The sequence below is a fragment of the Hoplias malabaricus genome, unplaced genomic scaffold, assembly GCF_029633855.1.
Source record: "Hoplias malabaricus isolate fHopMal1 unplaced genomic scaffold, fHopMal1.hap1 scaffold_69, whole genome shotgun sequence".
Classification (NCBI taxonomy): Eukaryota; Metazoa; Chordata; class Actinopteri; order Characiformes; family Erythrinidae; genus Hoplias; species Hoplias malabaricus.
Window position 1 is genome coordinate 210,905 of NW_027100977.1, and position 14,842 is coordinate 225,746.

The 14,842-nt window shown below is 40.9% G+C and overlaps 36 non-coding genes and 9 pseudogenes across 36 annotated transcripts; all 45 read right to left on the reverse strand.

Annotated features, from left to right (window-relative positions):
* Positions 1–179: 179 nt before the first annotated feature.
* On the reverse strand, positions 180–298 carry LOC136683604 (5S ribosomal RNA). The gene has a single exon (XR_010799169.1). It is a non-coding gene; the product is annotated as a 5S ribosomal RNA (ribosomal RNA).
* Positions 299–503: 205 nt separating this feature from the next.
* On the reverse strand, positions 504–622 carry LOC136683605 (5S ribosomal RNA). Its single transcript, XR_010799170.1, has one exon. It is a non-coding gene; the product is annotated as a 5S ribosomal RNA (ribosomal RNA).
* Positions 623–827: 205 nt separating this feature from the next.
* LOC136683606 (5S ribosomal RNA) lies at positions 828–946 on the reverse strand. The gene has a single exon (XR_010799171.1). It is a non-coding gene; the product is annotated as a 5S ribosomal RNA (ribosomal RNA).
* Positions 947–1,151: 205 nt separating this feature from the next.
* On the reverse strand, positions 1,152–1,270 carry LOC136683607 (5S ribosomal RNA). Its single transcript, XR_010799172.1, has one exon. It is a non-coding gene; the product is annotated as a 5S ribosomal RNA (ribosomal RNA).
* A 205-nt stretch (positions 1,271–1,475) lies between these two features.
* LOC136683608 (5S ribosomal RNA) lies at positions 1,476–1,594 on the reverse strand. Its single transcript, XR_010799173.1, has one exon. It is a non-coding gene; the product is annotated as a 5S ribosomal RNA (ribosomal RNA).
* A 223-nt stretch (positions 1,595–1,817) lies between these two features.
* On the reverse strand, positions 1,818–1,936 carry LOC136682981 (5S ribosomal RNA; annotated as a pseudogene).
* A 202-nt stretch (positions 1,937–2,138) lies between these two features.
* LOC136683609 (5S ribosomal RNA) lies at positions 2,139–2,257 on the reverse strand. The gene has a single exon (XR_010799174.1). It is a non-coding gene; the product is annotated as a 5S ribosomal RNA (ribosomal RNA).
* Positions 2,258–2,462: 205 nt separating this feature from the next.
* Positions 2,463–2,581, reverse strand: LOC136683611 (5S ribosomal RNA). Its single transcript, XR_010799176.1, has one exon. It is a non-coding gene; the product is annotated as a 5S ribosomal RNA (ribosomal RNA).
* A 205-nt stretch (positions 2,582–2,786) lies between these two features.
* Positions 2,787–2,905, reverse strand: LOC136683612 (5S ribosomal RNA). The gene has a single exon (XR_010799177.1). It is a non-coding gene; the product is annotated as a 5S ribosomal RNA (ribosomal RNA).
* A 205-nt stretch (positions 2,906–3,110) lies between these two features.
* On the reverse strand, positions 3,111–3,229 carry LOC136683613 (5S ribosomal RNA). The gene has a single exon (XR_010799178.1). It is a non-coding gene; the product is annotated as a 5S ribosomal RNA (ribosomal RNA).
* A 205-nt stretch (positions 3,230–3,434) lies between these two features.
* LOC136683614 (5S ribosomal RNA) lies at positions 3,435–3,553 on the reverse strand. Its single transcript, XR_010799179.1, has one exon. It is a non-coding gene; the product is annotated as a 5S ribosomal RNA (ribosomal RNA).
* Positions 3,554–3,776: 223 nt separating this feature from the next.
* On the reverse strand, positions 3,777–3,895 carry LOC136682982 (5S ribosomal RNA; annotated as a pseudogene).
* Positions 3,896–4,097: 202 nt separating this feature from the next.
* Positions 4,098–4,216, reverse strand: LOC136683615 (5S ribosomal RNA). Its single transcript, XR_010799180.1, has one exon. It is a non-coding gene; the product is annotated as a 5S ribosomal RNA (ribosomal RNA).
* A 222-nt stretch (positions 4,217–4,438) lies between these two features.
* On the reverse strand, positions 4,439–4,557 carry LOC136683617 (5S ribosomal RNA). Its single transcript, XR_010799182.1, has one exon. It is a non-coding gene; the product is annotated as a 5S ribosomal RNA (ribosomal RNA).
* A 202-nt stretch (positions 4,558–4,759) lies between these two features.
* On the reverse strand, positions 4,760–4,878 carry LOC136683619 (5S ribosomal RNA). Its single transcript, XR_010799183.1, has one exon. It is a non-coding gene; the product is annotated as a 5S ribosomal RNA (ribosomal RNA).
* A 222-nt stretch (positions 4,879–5,100) lies between these two features.
* Positions 5,101–5,219, reverse strand: LOC136683620 (5S ribosomal RNA). Its single transcript, XR_010799184.1, has one exon. It is a non-coding gene; the product is annotated as a 5S ribosomal RNA (ribosomal RNA).
* Positions 5,220–5,421: 202 nt separating this feature from the next.
* Positions 5,422–5,540, reverse strand: LOC136683621 (5S ribosomal RNA). Its single transcript, XR_010799185.1, has one exon. It is a non-coding gene; the product is annotated as a 5S ribosomal RNA (ribosomal RNA).
* A 202-nt stretch (positions 5,541–5,742) lies between these two features.
* On the reverse strand, positions 5,743–5,861 carry LOC136683622 (5S ribosomal RNA). The gene has a single exon (XR_010799186.1). It is a non-coding gene; the product is annotated as a 5S ribosomal RNA (ribosomal RNA).
* Positions 5,862–6,063: 202 nt separating this feature from the next.
* Positions 6,064–6,182, reverse strand: LOC136683624 (5S ribosomal RNA). The gene has a single exon (XR_010799188.1). It is a non-coding gene; the product is annotated as a 5S ribosomal RNA (ribosomal RNA).
* Positions 6,183–6,387: 205 nt separating this feature from the next.
* LOC136683625 (5S ribosomal RNA) lies at positions 6,388–6,506 on the reverse strand. Its single transcript, XR_010799189.1, has one exon. It is a non-coding gene; the product is annotated as a 5S ribosomal RNA (ribosomal RNA).
* A 205-nt stretch (positions 6,507–6,711) lies between these two features.
* LOC136683649 (5S ribosomal RNA) lies at positions 6,712–6,830 on the reverse strand. Its single transcript, XR_010799211.1, has one exon. It is a non-coding gene; the product is annotated as a 5S ribosomal RNA (ribosomal RNA).
* Positions 6,831–7,052: 222 nt separating this feature from the next.
* LOC136683131 (5S ribosomal RNA) lies at positions 7,053–7,171 on the reverse strand (annotated as a pseudogene).
* Positions 7,172–7,376: 205 nt separating this feature from the next.
* LOC136683626 (5S ribosomal RNA) lies at positions 7,377–7,495 on the reverse strand. Its single transcript, XR_010799190.1, has one exon. It is a non-coding gene; the product is annotated as a 5S ribosomal RNA (ribosomal RNA).
* A 221-nt stretch (positions 7,496–7,716) lies between these two features.
* LOC136683627 (5S ribosomal RNA) lies at positions 7,717–7,835 on the reverse strand. Its single transcript, XR_010799191.1, has one exon. It is a non-coding gene; the product is annotated as a 5S ribosomal RNA (ribosomal RNA).
* A 222-nt stretch (positions 7,836–8,057) lies between these two features.
* Positions 8,058–8,176, reverse strand: LOC136683132 (5S ribosomal RNA; annotated as a pseudogene).
* A 205-nt stretch (positions 8,177–8,381) lies between these two features.
* LOC136683628 (5S ribosomal RNA) lies at positions 8,382–8,500 on the reverse strand. The gene has a single exon (XR_010799192.1). It is a non-coding gene; the product is annotated as a 5S ribosomal RNA (ribosomal RNA).
* A 223-nt stretch (positions 8,501–8,723) lies between these two features.
* LOC136683134 (5S ribosomal RNA) lies at positions 8,724–8,842 on the reverse strand (annotated as a pseudogene).
* A 205-nt stretch (positions 8,843–9,047) lies between these two features.
* On the reverse strand, positions 9,048–9,166 carry LOC136683629 (5S ribosomal RNA). Its single transcript, XR_010799193.1, has one exon. It is a non-coding gene; the product is annotated as a 5S ribosomal RNA (ribosomal RNA).
* A 223-nt stretch (positions 9,167–9,389) lies between these two features.
* On the reverse strand, positions 9,390–9,508 carry LOC136683135 (5S ribosomal RNA; annotated as a pseudogene).
* Positions 9,509–9,713: 205 nt separating this feature from the next.
* On the reverse strand, positions 9,714–9,832 carry LOC136683630 (5S ribosomal RNA). Its single transcript, XR_010799194.1, has one exon. It is a non-coding gene; the product is annotated as a 5S ribosomal RNA (ribosomal RNA).
* A 222-nt stretch (positions 9,833–10,054) lies between these two features.
* Positions 10,055–10,173, reverse strand: LOC136683136 (5S ribosomal RNA; annotated as a pseudogene).
* A 205-nt stretch (positions 10,174–10,378) lies between these two features.
* LOC136683631 (5S ribosomal RNA) lies at positions 10,379–10,497 on the reverse strand. The gene has a single exon (XR_010799195.1). It is a non-coding gene; the product is annotated as a 5S ribosomal RNA (ribosomal RNA).
* A 222-nt stretch (positions 10,498–10,719) lies between these two features.
* Positions 10,720–10,838, reverse strand: LOC136683137 (5S ribosomal RNA; annotated as a pseudogene).
* Positions 10,839–11,043: 205 nt separating this feature from the next.
* On the reverse strand, positions 11,044–11,162 carry LOC136683632 (5S ribosomal RNA). Its single transcript, XR_010799196.1, has one exon. It is a non-coding gene; the product is annotated as a 5S ribosomal RNA (ribosomal RNA).
* A 211-nt stretch (positions 11,163–11,373) lies between these two features.
* LOC136683633 (5S ribosomal RNA) lies at positions 11,374–11,492 on the reverse strand. The gene has a single exon (XR_010799197.1). It is a non-coding gene; the product is annotated as a 5S ribosomal RNA (ribosomal RNA).
* A 205-nt stretch (positions 11,493–11,697) lies between these two features.
* Positions 11,698–11,816, reverse strand: LOC136683636 (5S ribosomal RNA). The gene has a single exon (XR_010799199.1). It is a non-coding gene; the product is annotated as a 5S ribosomal RNA (ribosomal RNA).
* A 205-nt stretch (positions 11,817–12,021) lies between these two features.
* On the reverse strand, positions 12,022–12,140 carry LOC136683637 (5S ribosomal RNA). Its single transcript, XR_010799200.1, has one exon. It is a non-coding gene; the product is annotated as a 5S ribosomal RNA (ribosomal RNA).
* A 205-nt stretch (positions 12,141–12,345) lies between these two features.
* LOC136683638 (5S ribosomal RNA) lies at positions 12,346–12,464 on the reverse strand. The gene has a single exon (XR_010799201.1). It is a non-coding gene; the product is annotated as a 5S ribosomal RNA (ribosomal RNA).
* A 205-nt stretch (positions 12,465–12,669) lies between these two features.
* LOC136682971 (5S ribosomal RNA) lies at positions 12,670–12,788 on the reverse strand (annotated as a pseudogene).
* Positions 12,789–12,993: 205 nt separating this feature from the next.
* On the reverse strand, positions 12,994–13,112 carry LOC136683639 (5S ribosomal RNA). The gene has a single exon (XR_010799202.1). It is a non-coding gene; the product is annotated as a 5S ribosomal RNA (ribosomal RNA).
* A 205-nt stretch (positions 13,113–13,317) lies between these two features.
* LOC136683640 (5S ribosomal RNA) lies at positions 13,318–13,436 on the reverse strand. Its single transcript, XR_010799203.1, has one exon. It is a non-coding gene; the product is annotated as a 5S ribosomal RNA (ribosomal RNA).
* Positions 13,437–13,641: 205 nt separating this feature from the next.
* LOC136683641 (5S ribosomal RNA) lies at positions 13,642–13,760 on the reverse strand. The gene has a single exon (XR_010799204.1). It is a non-coding gene; the product is annotated as a 5S ribosomal RNA (ribosomal RNA).
* A 217-nt stretch (positions 13,761–13,977) lies between these two features.
* Positions 13,978–14,096, reverse strand: LOC136683642 (5S ribosomal RNA). Its single transcript, XR_010799205.1, has one exon. It is a non-coding gene; the product is annotated as a 5S ribosomal RNA (ribosomal RNA).
* Positions 14,097–14,301: 205 nt separating this feature from the next.
* LOC136683643 (5S ribosomal RNA) lies at positions 14,302–14,420 on the reverse strand. The gene has a single exon (XR_010799206.1). It is a non-coding gene; the product is annotated as a 5S ribosomal RNA (ribosomal RNA).
* A 217-nt stretch (positions 14,421–14,637) lies between these two features.
* Positions 14,638–14,756, reverse strand: LOC136683644 (5S ribosomal RNA). Its single transcript, XR_010799207.1, has one exon. It is a non-coding gene; the product is annotated as a 5S ribosomal RNA (ribosomal RNA).
* Positions 14,757–14,842: the final 86 nt, after the last annotated feature.

Genomic DNA, 14,842 nt, shown 5'->3' on the forward strand with positions numbered 1-14,842 from the left:
TATTTCTATATACTCTTCTAAGAGTAATACTTGTTTTAGAGCTGCCTGTAAACGGTAGACCACCTGACACCTCAAATAAAAATGATTGGCTTTCCAGTTCGTTTTTTTTTTAAGTTTCTTCTTCTCTTGTGTTTAAATGACTGTGGTTACTGCCTTTATAATAGAAGCTTAAGCTAAAAAGCTTACAGCACCTAGTATTCCCAGGCAGTCTCCCATCCAAGTACTAACTAGGCCCAACTCTTCTTCGCTTCCGAGATCAGACGAGATCGGGCTTTCAAGGAGTGGTATGGCCGTAAGCGATCACTGCGGGCTGTAGAAGACTATTTCTAAATACTCTTCTAAGAGTAATACTTGTTTTAGAGCTGCCTGTAAACGGTAGACCACCTGACACCTCAAATGAAAATGATTGGCTTTCCAGTTCGTTTTTTTTTCTTAAGTTTTCTTCTTCTCTTGTGTTTAAATGACTGTGGTTACTGCCTTTATAATAGAAGCTTAAGCTAAAAAGCTTACAGCACCTAGTATTCCCAGGCAGTCTCCCATCCAAGTACTAACTAGGCCCAACTCTTCTTCGCTTCCGAGATCAGACGAGATCGGGCTTTCAAGGAGTGGTATGGCCGTAAGCGATCACTGCTGGCTGTAGAAGACTATTTCTATATACTCTTCTAAGAGTAATACTTGTTTTAGAGCTGCCTGTAAACGGTAGACCACCTGACACCTCAAATGAAAATGATTGGCTTTCCAGTTCGTTTTTTTTTCTTAAGTTTTCTTCTTCTCTTGTGTTTAAATGACTGTGGTTACTGCCTTTATAATAGAAGCTTAAGCTAAAAAGCTTACAGCACCTAGTATTCCCAGGCAGTCTCCCATCCAAGTACTAACTAGGCCCAACTCTTCTTCGCTTCCGAGATCAGACGAGATCGGGCTTTCAAGGAGTGGTATGGCCGTAAGCGATCACTGCTGGCTGTAGAAGACTATTTCTATATACTCTTCTAAGAGTAATACTTGTTTTAGAGCTGCCTGTAAACGGTAGACCACCTGACACCTCAAATGAAAATGATTGGCTTTCCAGTTCGTTTTTTTTTCTTAAGTTTTCTTCTTCTCTTGTGTTTAAATGACTGTGGTTACTGCCTTTATAATAGAAGCTTAAGCTAAAAAGCTTACAGCACCTAGTATTCCCAGGCAGTCTCCCATCCAAGTACTAACTAGGCCCAACTCTTCTTCGCTTCCGAGATCAGACGAGATCGGGCTTTCAAGGAGTGGTATGGCCGTAAGCGATCACTGCTGGCTGTAGAAGACTATTTCTATATACTCTTCTAAGAGTAATACTTGTTTTAGAGCTGCCTGTAAACGGTAGACCACCTGACACCTCAAATGAAAATGATTGGCTTTCCAGTTCGTTTTTTTTTCTTAAGTTTTCTTCTTCTCTTGTGTTTAAATGACTGTGGTTACTGCCTTTATAATAGAAGCTTAAGCTAAAAAGCTTACAGCACCTAGTATTCCCAGGCAGTCTCCCATCCAAGTACTAACTAGGCCCAACTCTTCTTCGCTTCCGAGATCAGACGAGATCGGGCTTTCAAGGAGTGGTATGGCCGTAAGCGATCACTGCTGGCTGTAGAAGACTATTTCTATATACTCTTCTAAGAGTAATACTTGTTTTAGAGCTGCCTGTAAACGGTAGACCACCTGACACCTCAAATGAAAATGATTGGCTTTCCAGTTCGTTTTTTTTTTGTTGTTGTTTTTTTTTTCTTAAGTTTTCTTCTTCTCTTGTGTTTAAATGACTGTGGTTACTGCCTTTATAATAGAAGCTTAAGCTAAAAAGCTTACAGCACCTAGTATTCCCAGGCAGTCTCCCATCCAAGTAATAACTAGGCCCAACTCTTCTTCGCTTCCGAGATCAGACGAGATCGGGCTTTCAAGGAGTGGTATGGCCGTAAGCGATCACTGCTGGCTGTAGAAGACTATTTCTATATACTCTTCTAAGAGTAATACTTGTTTTAGAGCTGCCTGTAAACGGTAGACCACCTGACACCTCAAATAAAAATGATTGGCTTTCCAGTTCGTTTTTTTTTTAAGTTTCTTCTTCTCTTGTGTTTAAATGACTGTGGTTACTGCCTTTATAATAGAAGCTTAAGCTAAAAAGCTTACAGCACCTAGTATTCCCAGGCAGTCTCCCATCCAAGTACTAACTAGGCCCAACTCTTCTTCGCTTCCGAGATCAGACGAGATCGGGCTTTCAAGGAGTGGTATGGCCGTAAGCGATCACTGCGGGCTGTAGAAGACTATTTCTAAATACTCTTCTAAGAGTAATACTTGTTTTAGAGCTGCCTGTAAACGGTAGACCACCTGACACCTCAAATGAAAATGATTGGCTTTCCAGTTCGTTTTTTTTTCTTAAGTTTTCTTCTTCTCTTGTGTTTAAATGACTGTGGTTACTGCCTTTATAATAGAAGCTTAAGCTAAAAAGCTTACAGCACCTAGTATTCCCAGGCAGTCTCCCATCCAAGTACTAACTAGGCCCAACTCTTCTTCGCTTCCGAGATCAGACGAGATCGGGCTTTCAAGGAGTGGTATGGCCGTAAGCGATCACTGCTGGCTGTAGAAGACTATTTCTATATACTCTTCTAAGAGTAATACTTGTTTTAGAGCTGCCTGTAAACGGTAGACCACCTGACACCTCAAATGAAAATGATTGGCTTTCCAGTTCGTTTTTTTTTCTTAAGTTTTCTTCTTCTCTTGTGTTTAAATGACTGTGGTTACTGCCTTTATAATAGAAGCTTAAGCTAAAAAGCTTACAGCACCTAGTATTCCCAGGCAGTCTCCCATCCAAGTACTAACTAGGCCCAACTCTTCTTCGCTTCCGAGATCAGACGAGATCGGGCTTTCAAGGAGTGGTATGGCCGTAAGCGATCACTGCTGGCTGTAGAAGACTATTTCTATATACTCTTCTAAGAGTAATACTTGTTTTAGAGCTGCCTGTAAACGGTAGACCACCTGACACCTCAAATGAAAATGATTGGCTTTCCAGTTCGTTTTTTTTTCTTAAGTTTTCTTCTTCTCTTGTGTTTAAATGACTGTGGTTACTGCCTTTATAATAGAAGCTTAAGCTAAAAAGCTTACAGCACCTAGTATTCCCAGGCAGTCTCCCATCCAAGTACTAACTAGGCCCAACTCTTCTTCGCTTCCGAGATCAGACGAGATCGGGCTTTCAAGGAGTGGTATGGCCGTAAGCGATCACTGCTGGCTGTAGAAGACTATTTCTATATACTCTTCTAAGAGTAATACTTGTTTTAGAGCTGCCTGTAAACGGTAGACCACCTGACACCTCAAATGAAAATGATTGGCTTTCCAGTTCGTTTTTTTTTCTTAAGTTTTCTTCTTCTCTTGTGTTTAAATGACTGTGGTTACTGCCTTTATAATAGAAGCTTAAGCTAAAAAGCTTACAGCACCTAGTATTCCCAGGCAGTCTCCCATCCAAGTACTAACTAGGCCCAACTCTTCTTCGCTTCCGAGATCAGACGAGATCGGGCTTTCAAGGAGTGGTATGGCCGTAAGCGATCACTGCTGGCTGTAGAAGACTATTTCTATATACTCTTCTAAGAGTAATACTTGTTTTAGAGCTGCCTGTAAACGGTAGACCACCTGACACCTCAAATGAAAATGATTGGCTTTCCAGTTCGTTTTTTTTTTGTTGTTGTTTTTTTTTTCTTAAGTTTTCTTCTTCTCTTGTGTTTAAATGACTGTGGTTACTGCCTTTATAATAGAAGCTTAAGCTAAAAAGCTTACAGCACCTAGTATTCCCAGGCAGTCTCCCATCCAAGTAATAACTAGGCCCAACTCTTCTTCGCTTCCGAGATCAGACGAGATCGGGCTTTCAAGGAGTGGTATGGCCGTAAGCGATCACTGCTGGCTGTAGAAGACTATTTCTATATACTCTTCTAAGAGTAATACTTGTTTTAGAGCTGCCTGTAAACGGTAGACCACCTGACACCTCAAATAAAAATGATTGGCTTTCCAGTTCGTTTTTTTTTTAAGTTTCTTCTTCTCTTGTGTTTAAATGACTGTGGTTACTGCCTTTATAATAGAAGCTTAAGCTAAAAAGCTTACAGCACCTAGTATTCCCAGGCAGTCTCCCATCCAAGTACTAACTAGGCCCAACTCTTCTTCGCTTCCGAGATCAGACGAGATCGGGCTTTCAAGGAGTGGTATGGCCGTAAGCGATCACTGCGGGCTGTAGAAGACTATTTCTAAATACTCTTCTAAGAGTAATACTTGTTTTAGAGCTGCCTGTAAACGGTAGACCACCTGACACCTCAAATGAAAATGATTGGCTTTCCAGTTCGTTTTTTTTTGTTGTTGTTTTTTTTTTCTTAAGTTTTCTTCTTCTCTTGTGTTTACATGACTGTGGTTACTGCCTTTATAATAGAAGCTTAAGCTAAAAAGCTTACAGCACCTAGTATTCCCAGGCAGTCTCCCATCCAAGTACTAACTAGGCCCAACTCTTCTTCGCTTCCGAGATCAGACGAGATCGGGCTTTCAAGGAGTGGTATGGCCGTAAGCGATCACTGCTGGCTGTAGAAGACTATTTCTATATACTCTTCTAAGAGTAATACTTGTTTTAGAGCTGCCTGTAAACGGTAGACCACCTGACACCTCAAATAAAAATGATTGGCTTTCCAGTTCGTTTTTTTTTTAAGTTTCTTCTTCTCTTGTGTTTAAATGACTGTGGTTACTGCCTTTATAATAGAAGCTTAAGCTAAAAAGCTTACAGCACCTAGTATTCCCAGGCAGTCTCCCATCCAAGTACTAACTAGGCCCAACTCTTCTTCGCTTCCGAGATCAGACGAGATCGGGCTTTCAAGGAGTGGTATGGCCGTAAGCGATCACTGCGGGCTGTAGAAGACTATTTCTAAATACTCTTCTAAGAGTAATACTTGTTTTAGAGCTGCCTGTAAACGGTAGACCACCTGACACCTCAAATGAAAATGATTGGCTTTCCAGTTCGTTTTTTTTTGTTGTTGTTTTTTTTTTCTTAAGTTTTCTTCTTCTCTTGTGTTTACATGACTGTGGTTACTGCCTTTATAATAGAAGCTTAAGCTAAAAAGCTTACAGCACCTAGTATTCCCAGGCAGTCTCCCATCCAAGTACTAACTAGGCCCAACTCTTCTTCGCTTCCGAGATCAGACGAGATCGGGCTTTCAAGGAGTGGTATGGCCGTAAGCGATCACTGCGGGCTGTAGAAGACTATTTCTATATACTCTTCTAAGAGTAATACTTGTTTTAGAGCTGCCTGTAAACGGTAGACCACCTGACACCTCAAATAAAAATGATTGGCTTTCCAGTTCGTTTTTTTTTTAAGTTTCTTCTTCTCTTGTGTTTAAATGACTGTGGTTACTGCCTTTATAATAGAAGCTTAAGCTAAAAAGCTTACAGCACCTAGTATTCCCAGGCAGTCTCCCATCCAAGTACTAACTAGGCCCAACTCTTCTTCGCTTCCGAGATCAGACGAGATCGGGCTTTCAAGGAGTGGTATGGCCGTAAGCGATCACTGCTGGCTGTAGAAGACTATTTCTATATACTCTTCTAAGAGTAATACTTGTTTTAGAGCTGCCTGTAAACGGTAGACCACCTGACACCTCAAATAAAAATGATTGGCTTTCCAGTTCGTTTTTTTTTTAAGTTTCTTCTTCTCTTGTGTTTAAATGACTGTGGTTACTGCCTTTATAATAGAAGCTTAAGCTAAAAAGCTTACAGCACCTAGTATTCCCAGGCAGTCTCCCATCCAAGTACTAACTAGGCCCAACTCTTCTTCGCTTCCGAGATCAGACGAGATCGGGCTTTCAAGGAGTGGTATGGCCGTAAGCGATCACTGCTGGCTGTAGAAGACTATTTCTATATACTCTTCTAAGAGTAATACTTGTTTTAGAGCTGCCTGTAAACGGTAGACCACCTGACACCTCAAATAAAAATGATTGGCTTTCCAGTTCGTTTTTTTTTTAAGTTTCTTCTTCTCTTGTGTTTAAATGACTGTGGTTACTGCCTTTATAATAGAAGCTTAAGCTAAAAAGCTTACAGCACCTAGTATTCCCAGGCAGTCTCCCATCCAAGTACTAACTAGGCCCAACTCTTCTTCGCTTCCGAGATCAGACGAGATCGGGCTTTCAAGGAGTGGTATGGCCGTAAGCGATCACTGCTGGCTGTAGAAGACTATTTCTATATACTCTTCTAAGAGTAATACTTGTTTTAGAGCTGCCTGTAAACGGTAGACCACCTGACACCTCAAATGAAAATGATTGGCTTTCCAGTTCGTTTTTTTTTCTTAAGTTTTCTTCTTCTCTTGTGTTTAAATGACTGTGGTTACTGCCTTTATAATAGAAGCTTAAGCTAAAAAGCTTACAGCACCTAGTATTCCCAGGCAGTCTCCCATCCAAGTACTAACTAGGCCCAACTCTTCTTCGCTTCCGAGATCAGACGAGATCGGGCTTTCAAGGAGTGGTATGGCCGTAAGCGATCACTGCTGGCTGTAGAAGACTATTTCTATATACTCTTCTAAGAGTAATACTTGTTTTAGAGCTGCCTGTAAACGGTAGACCACCTGACACCTCAAATGAAAATGATTGGCTTTCCAGTTCGTTTTTTTTTCTTAAGTTTTCTTCTTCTCTTGTGTTTAAATGACTGTGGTTACTGCCTTTATAATAGAAGCTTAAGCTAAAAAGCTTACAGCACCTAGTACTCCCAGGCAGTCTCCCATCCAAGTACTAACTAGGCCCAACTCTTCTTCGCTTCCGAGATCAGACGAGATCGGGCTTTCAAGGAGTGGTATGGCCGTAAGCGATCACTGCTGGCTGTAGAAGACTATTTCTATATACTCTTCTAAGAGTAATACTTGTTTTAGAGCTGCCTGTAAACGGTAGACCACCTGACACCTCAAATGAAAATGATTGGCTTTCCAGTTCGTTTTTTTTTTGTTGTTGTTTTTTTTTCTTAAGTTTTCTTCTTCTCTTGTGTTTAAATGACTGTGGTTACTGCCTTTATAATAGAAGCTTAAGCTAAAAAGCTTACAGCACCTAGTATTCCCAGGCAGTCTCCCATCCAAGTACTAACTAGGCCCATTTCTTCTTCGCTTCCGAGATCAGACGAGATCGGGCTTTCAAGGAGTGGTATGGCCGTAAGCGATCACTGCTGGCTGTAGAAGACTATTTCTATATACTCTTCTAAGAGTAATACTTGTTTTAGAGCTGCCTGTAAACGGTAGACCACCTGACACCTCAAATGAAAATGATTGGCTTTCCAGTTCGTTTTTTTTTCTTAAGTTTTCTTCTTCTCTTGTGTTTAAATGACTGTGGTTACTGCCTTTATAATAGAAGCTTAAGCTAAAAAGCTTACAGCACCTAGTATTCCCAGGCAGTCTCCCATCCAAGTACTAACTAGGCCCAACTCTTCTTCGCTTCCGAGATCAGACGAGATCGGGCTTTCAAGGAGTGGTATGGCCGTAAGCGATCACTGCTGGCTGTAGAAGACTATTTCTATATACTCTTCTAAGAGTAATACTTGTTTTAGAGCTGCCTGTAAACGGTAGACCACCTGACACCTCAAATGAAAATGATTGGCTTTCCACTTCGTTTTTTTTTGTTGTTGTTTTTTTTTCTTAAGTTTTCTTCTTCTCTTGTGTTTAAATGACTGTGGTTACTGCCTTTATAATAGAAGCTTAAGCTAAAAAGCTTACAGCACCTAGTATTCCCAGGCAGTCTCCCATCCAAGTACTAACTAGGCCCAACTCTTCTTCGCTTCCGAGATCAGACGAGATCGGGCTTTCAAGGAGTGGTATGGCCGTAAGCGATCACTGCTGGCTGTAGAAGACTATTTCTATATACTCTTCTAAGAGTAATACTTGTTTTAGAGCTGCCTGTAAACGGTAGACCACCTGACACCTCAAATGAAAATGATTGGCTTTCCAGTTCGTTTTTTTTTGTTGTTGTTTTTTTTTTCTTAAGTTTTCTTCTTCTCTTGTGTTTAAATGACTGTGGTTACTGCCTTTATAATAGAAGCTTAAGCTAAAAAGCTTACAGCACCTAGTATTCCCAGGCAGTCTCCCATCCAAGTACTAACTAGGCCCATTTCTTCTTCGCTTCCGAGATCAGACGAGATCGGGCTTTCAAGGAGTGGTATGGCCGTAAGCGATCACTGCTGGCTGTAGAAGACTATTTCTATATACTCTTCTAAGAGTAATACTTGTTTTAGAGCTGCCTGTAAACGGTAGACCACCTGACACCTCAAATGAAAATGATTGGCTTTCCAGTTCGTTTTTTTTTCTTAAGTTTTCTTCTTCTCTTGTGTTTAAATGACTGTGGTTACTGCCTTTATAATAGAAGCTTAAGCTAAAAAGCTTACAGCACCTAGTATTCCCAGGCAGTCTCCCATCCAAGTACTAACTAGGCCCAACTCTTCTTCGCTTCCGAGATCAGACGAGATCGGGCTTTCAAGGAGTGGTATGGCCGTAAGCGATCACTGCTGGCTGTAGAAGACTATTTCTATATACTCTTCTAAGAGTAATACTTGTTTTAGAGCTGCCTGTAAACGGTAGACCACCTGACACCTCAAATGAAAATGATTGGCTTTCCAGTTCGTTTTTTTTTTGTTGTTGTTTTTTTTTTCTTAAGTTTTCTTCTTCTCTTGTGTTTAAATGACTGTGGTTACTGCCTTTATAATAGAAGCTTAAGCTAAAAAGCTTACAGCACCTAGTATTCCCAGGCAGTCTCCCATCCAAGTACTAACTAGGCCCATTTCTTCTTCGCTTCCGAGATCAGACGAGATCGGGCTTTCAAGGAGTGGTATGGCCGTAAGCGATCACTGCTGGCTGTAGAAGACTATTTCTATATACTCTTCTAAGAGTAATACTTGTTTTAGAGCTGCCTGTAAACGGTAGACCACCTGACACCTCAAATGAAAATGATTGGCTTTCCAGTTCGTTTTTTTTTCTTAAGTTTTCTTCTTCTCTTGTGTTTAAATGACTGTGGTTACTGCCTTTATAATAGAAGCTTAAGCTAAAAAGCTTACAGCACCTAGTATTCCCAGGCAGTCTCCCATCCAAGTACTAACTAGGCCCAACTCTTCTTCGCTTCCGAGATCAGACGAGATCGGGCTTTCAAGGAGTGGTATGGCCGTAAGCGATCACTGCTGGCTGTAGAAGACTATTTCTATATACTCTTCTAAGAGTAATACTTGTTTTAGAGCTGCCTGTAAACGGTAGACCACCTGACACCTCAAATGAAAATGATTGGCTTTCCAGTTCGTTTTTTTTTTGTTGTTGTTTTTTTTTTCTTAAGTTTTCTTCTTCTCTTGTGTTTAAATGACTGTGGTTACTGCCTTTATAATAGAAGCTTAAGCTAAAAAGCTTACAGCACCTAGTATTCCCAGGCAGTCTCCCATCCAAGTACTAACTAGGCCCATTTCTTCTTCGCTTCCGAGATCAGACGAGATCGGGCTTTCAAGGAGTGGTATGGCCGTAAGCGATCACTGCTGGCTGTAGAAGACTATTTCTATATACTCTTCTAAGAGTAATACTTGTTTTAGAGCTGCCTGTAAACGGTAGACCACCTGACACCTCAAATGAAAATGATTGGCTTTCCAGTTCGTTTTTTTTTCTTAAGTTTTCTTCTTCTCTTGTGTTTAAATGACTGTGGTTACTGCCTTTATAATAGAAGCTTAAGCTAAAAAGCTTACAGCACCTAGTATTCCCAGGCAGTCTCCCATCCAAGTACTAACTAGGCCCAACTCTTCTTCGCTTCCGAGATCAGACGAGATCGGGCTTTCAAGGAGTGGTATGGCCGTAAGCGATCACTGCTGGCTGTAGAAGACTATTTCTATATACTCTTCTAAGAGTAATACTTGTTTTAGAGCTGCCTGTAAACGGTAGACCACCTGACACCTCAAATGAAAATGATTGGCTTTCCAGTTCGTTTTTTTTTGTTGTTGTTTTTTTTTTCTTAAGTTTTCTTCTTCTCTTGTGTTTAAATGACTGTGGTTACTGCCTTTATAATAGAAGCTTAAGCTAAAAAGCTTACAGCACCTAGTATTCCCAGGCAGTCTCCCATCCAAGTACTAACTAGGCCCATTTCTTCTTCGCTTCCGAGATCAGACGAGATCGGGCTTTCAAGGAGTGGTATGGCCGTAAGCGATCACTGCTGGCTGTAGAAGACTATTTCTATATACTCTTCTAAGAGTAATACTTGTTTTAGAGCTGCCTGTAAACGGTAGACCACCTGACACCTCAAATGAAAATGATTGGCTTTCCAGTTCGTTTTTTTTTCTTAAGTTTTCTTCTTCTCTTGTGTTTAAATGACTGTGGTTACTGCCTTTATAATAGAAGCTTAAGCTAAAAAGCTTACAGCACCTAGTATTCCCAGGCAGTCTCCCATCCAAGTACTAACTAGGCCCAACTCTTCTTCGCTTCCGAGATCAGACGAGATCGGGCTTTCAAGGAGTGGTATGGCCGTAAGCGATCACTGCTGGCTGTAGAAGACTATTTCTATATACTCTTCTAAGAGTAATACTTGTTTTAGAGCTGCCTGTAAACGGTAGACCACCTGACACCTCAAATGAAAATGATTGGCTTTCCAGTTCGTTTTTTTTTGTTGTTGTTTTTTTTTTCTTAAGTTTTCTTCTTCTCTTGTGTTTAAATGACTGTGGTTACTGCCTTTATAATAGAAGCTTAAGCTAAAAAGCTTACAGCACCTAGTATTCCCAGGCAGTCTCCCATCCAAGTACTAACTAGGCCCATTTCTTCTTCGCTTCCGAGATCAGACGAGATCGGGCTTTCAAGGAGTGGTATGGCCGTAAGCGATCACTGCTGGCTGTAGAAGACTATTTCTATATACTCTTCTAAGAGTAATACTTGTTTTAGAGCTGCCTGTAAACGGTAGACCACCTGACACCTCAAATGAAAATGATTGGCTTTCCAGTTCGTTTTTTTTTCTTAAGTTTTCTTCTTCTCTTGTGTTTAAATGACTGTGGTTACTGCCTTTATAATAGAAGCTTAAGCTAAAAAGCTTACAGCACCTAGTATTCCCAGGCAGTCTCCCATCCAAGTACTAACTAGGCCCAACTCTTCTTCGCTTCCGAGATCAGACGAGATCGGGCTTTCAAGGAGTGGTATGGCCGTAAGCGATCACTGCTGGCTGTAGAAGACTATTTCTATATACTCTTCTAAGAGTAATACTTGTTTTAGAGCTGCCTGTAAACGGTAGACCACCTGACACCTCAAATGAAAATGATTGGCTTTCCAGTTCGTTGTTGTTTTTTTTTCTTAAGTTTTCTTCTTCTCTTGTGTTTAAATGACTGTGGTTACTGCCTTTATAATAGAAGCTTAAGCTAAAAAGCTTACAGCACCTAGTATTCCCAGGCAGTCTCCCATCCAAGTACTAACTAGGCCCAACTCTTCTTCGCTTCCGAGATCAGACGAGATCGGGCTTTCAAGGAGTGGTATGGCCGTAAGCGATCACTGCTGGCTGTAGAAGACTATTTCTATATACTCTTCTAAGAGTAATACTTGTTTTAGAGCTGCCTGTAAACGGTAGACCACCTGACACCTCAAATGAAAATGATTGGCTTTCCAGTTCGTTTTTTTTTCTTAAGTTTTCTTCTTCTCTTGTGTTTAAATGACTGTGGTTACTGCCTTTATAATAGAAGCTTAAGCTAAAAAGCTTACAGCACCTAGTATTCCCAGGCAGTCTCCCATCCAAGTACTAACTAGGCCCAACTCTTCTTCGCTTCCGAGATCAGACGAGATCGGGCTTTCAAGGAGTGGTATGGCCGTAAGCGATCACTGCTGGCTGTAGAAGACTATTTCTATATACTCTTCTAAGAGTAATACTTGTTTTAGAGCTGCCTGTAAACGGTAGACCACCTGACACCTCAAATGAAAATGATTGGCTTTCCAGTTCGTTTTTTTTTCTTAAGTTTTCTTCTTCTCTTGTGTTTAAATGACTGTGGTTACTGCCTTTATAATAGAAGCTTAAGCTAAAAAGCTTACAGCACCTAGTATTCCCAGGCAGTCTCCCATCCAAGTACTAACTAGGCCCAACTCTTCTTCGCTTCCGAGATCAGACGAGATCGGGCTTTCAAGGAGTGGTATGGCCGTAAGCGATCACTGCTGGCTGTAGAAGACTATTTCTATATACTCTTCTAAGAGTAATACTTGTTTTAGAGCTGCCTGTAAACGGTAGACCACCTGACACCTCAAATGAAAATGATTGGCTTTCCAGTTCGTTTTTTTTTCTTAAGTTTTCTTCTTCTCTTGTGTTTAAATGACTGTGGTTACTGCCTTTATAATAGAAGCTTAAGCTAAAAAGCTTACAGCACCTAGTATTCCCAGGCAGTCTCCCATCCAAGTACTAACTAGGCCCAACTCTTCTTCGCTTCCGAGATCAGACGAGATCGGGCTTTCAAGGAGTGGTATGGCCGTAAGCGATCACTGCTGGCTGTAGAAGACTATTTCTATATACTCTTCTAAGAGTAATACTTGTTTTAGAGCTGCCTGTAAACGGTAGACCACCTGACACCTCAAATGAAAATGATTGGCTTTCCAGTTCGTTTTTTTTTCTTAAGTTTTCTTCTTCTCTTGTGTTTAAATGACTGTGGTTACTGCCTTTATAATAGAAGCTTAAGCTAAAAAGCTTACAGCACCTAGTATTCCCAGGCAGTCTCCCATCCAAGTACTAACTAGGCCCAATTCTTCTTCGCTTCCGAGATCAGACGAGATCGGGCTTTCAAGGAGTGGTATGGCCGTAAGCGATCACTGCTGGCTGTAGAAGACTATTTCTATATACTCTTCTAAGAGTAATACTTGTTTTAGAGCTGCCTGTAAACGGTAGACCACCTGACACCTCAAATGAAAATGATTGGCTTTCCAGTTCGTTTTTTTTTCTTAAGTTTTCTTCTTCTCTTGTGTTTAAATGACTGTGGTTACTGCCTTTATAATAGAAGCTTAAGCTAAAAAGCTTACAGCACCTAGTATTCCCAGGCAGTCTCCCATCCAAGTACTAACTAGGCCCAACTCTTCTTCGCTTCCGAGATCAGACGAGATCGGGCTTTCAAGGAGTGGTATGGCCGTAAGCGATCACTGCTGGCTGTAGAAGACTATTTCTATATACTCTTCTAAGAGTAATACTTGTTTTAGAGCTGCCTGTAAACGGTAGACCACCTGACACCTCAAATGAAAATGATTGGCTTTCCAGTTCGTTTTTTTTTCTTAAGTTTTCTTCTTCTCTTGTGTTTAAATGACTGTGGTTACTGCCTTTATAATAGAAGCTTAAGCTAAAAAGCTTACAGCACCTAGTATTCCCAGGCAGTCTCCCATCCAAGTACTAACTAGGCCCAACTCTTCTTCGCTTCCGAGATCAGACGAGATCGGGCTTTCAAGGAGTGGTATGGCCGTAAGCGATCACTGCTGGCTGTAGAAGACTATTTCTATATACTCTTCTAAGAGTAATACTTGTTTTAGAGCTGCCTGTAAACGGTAGACCACCTGACACCTCAAATGAAAATGATTGGCTTTCCAGTTCGTTTTTTTTTCTTAAGTTTTCTTCTTCTCTTGTGTTTAAATGACTGTGGTTACTGCCTTTATAATAGAAGCTTAAGCTAAAAAGCTTACAGCACCTAGTATTCCCAGGCAGTCTCCCATCCAAGTACTAACTAGGCCCAACTCTTCTTCGCTTCCGAGATCAGACGAGATCGGGCTTTCAAGGAGTGGTATGGCCGTAAGCGATCACTGCTGGCTGTAGAAGACTATTTCTATATACTCTTCTAAGAGTAATACTTGTTTTAGAGCTGCCTGTAAACGGTAGACCACCTGACACCTCAAATGAAAATGATTGGCTTTCCAGTTCGTTTTTTTGTTGTTTTTTTTTTCTTAAGTTTTCTTCTTCTCTTGTGTTTAAATGACTGTGGTTACTGCCTTTATAATAGAAGCTTAAGCTAAAAAGCTTACAGCACCTAGTATTCCCAGGCAGTCTCCCATCCAAGTACTAACTAGGCCCAACTCTTCTTCGCTTCCGAGATCAGACGAGATCGGGCTTTCAAGGAGTGGTATGGCCGTAAGCGATCACTGCTGGCTGTAGAAGACTATTTCTATATACTCTTCTAAGAGTAATACTTGTTTTAGAGCTGCCTGTAAACGGTAGACCACCTGACACCTCAAATGAAAATGATTGGCTTTCCAGTTCGTTTTTTTTTCTTAAGTTTTCTTCTTCTCTTGTGTTTAAATGACTGTGGTTACTGCCTTTATAATAGAAGCTTAAGCTAAAAAGCTTACAGCACCTAGTATTCCCAGGCAGTCTCCCATCCAAGTACTAACTAGGCCCAACTCTTCTTCGCTTCCGAGATCAGACGAGATCGGGCTTTCAAGGAGTGGTATGGCCGTAAGCGATCACTGCTGGCTGTAGAAGACTATTTCTATATACTCTTCTAAGAGTAATACTTGTTTTAGAGCTGCCTGTAAACGGTAGACCACCTGACACCTCAAATGAAAATGATTGGCTTTCCAGTTCGTTTTTTGTTGTGTTTTTTTTTCTTAAGTTTTCTTCTTCTCTTGTGTTTAAATGACTGTGGTTACTGCCTTTATAATAGAAGCTTAAGCTAAAAAGCTTACAGCACCTAGTATTCCCAGGCAGTCTCCCATCCAAGTACTAACTAGGCCCAACTCTTCTTCGCTTCCGAGATCAGACGAGATCGGGCTTTCAAGGAGTGGTATGGCCGTAAGCGATCACTGCTGGCTGTAGAAGACTATTTCTATATACTCTTCTAAGAGTAATACTTGTTTTAGAGCTGCCTGTAAACGGTAGACCAC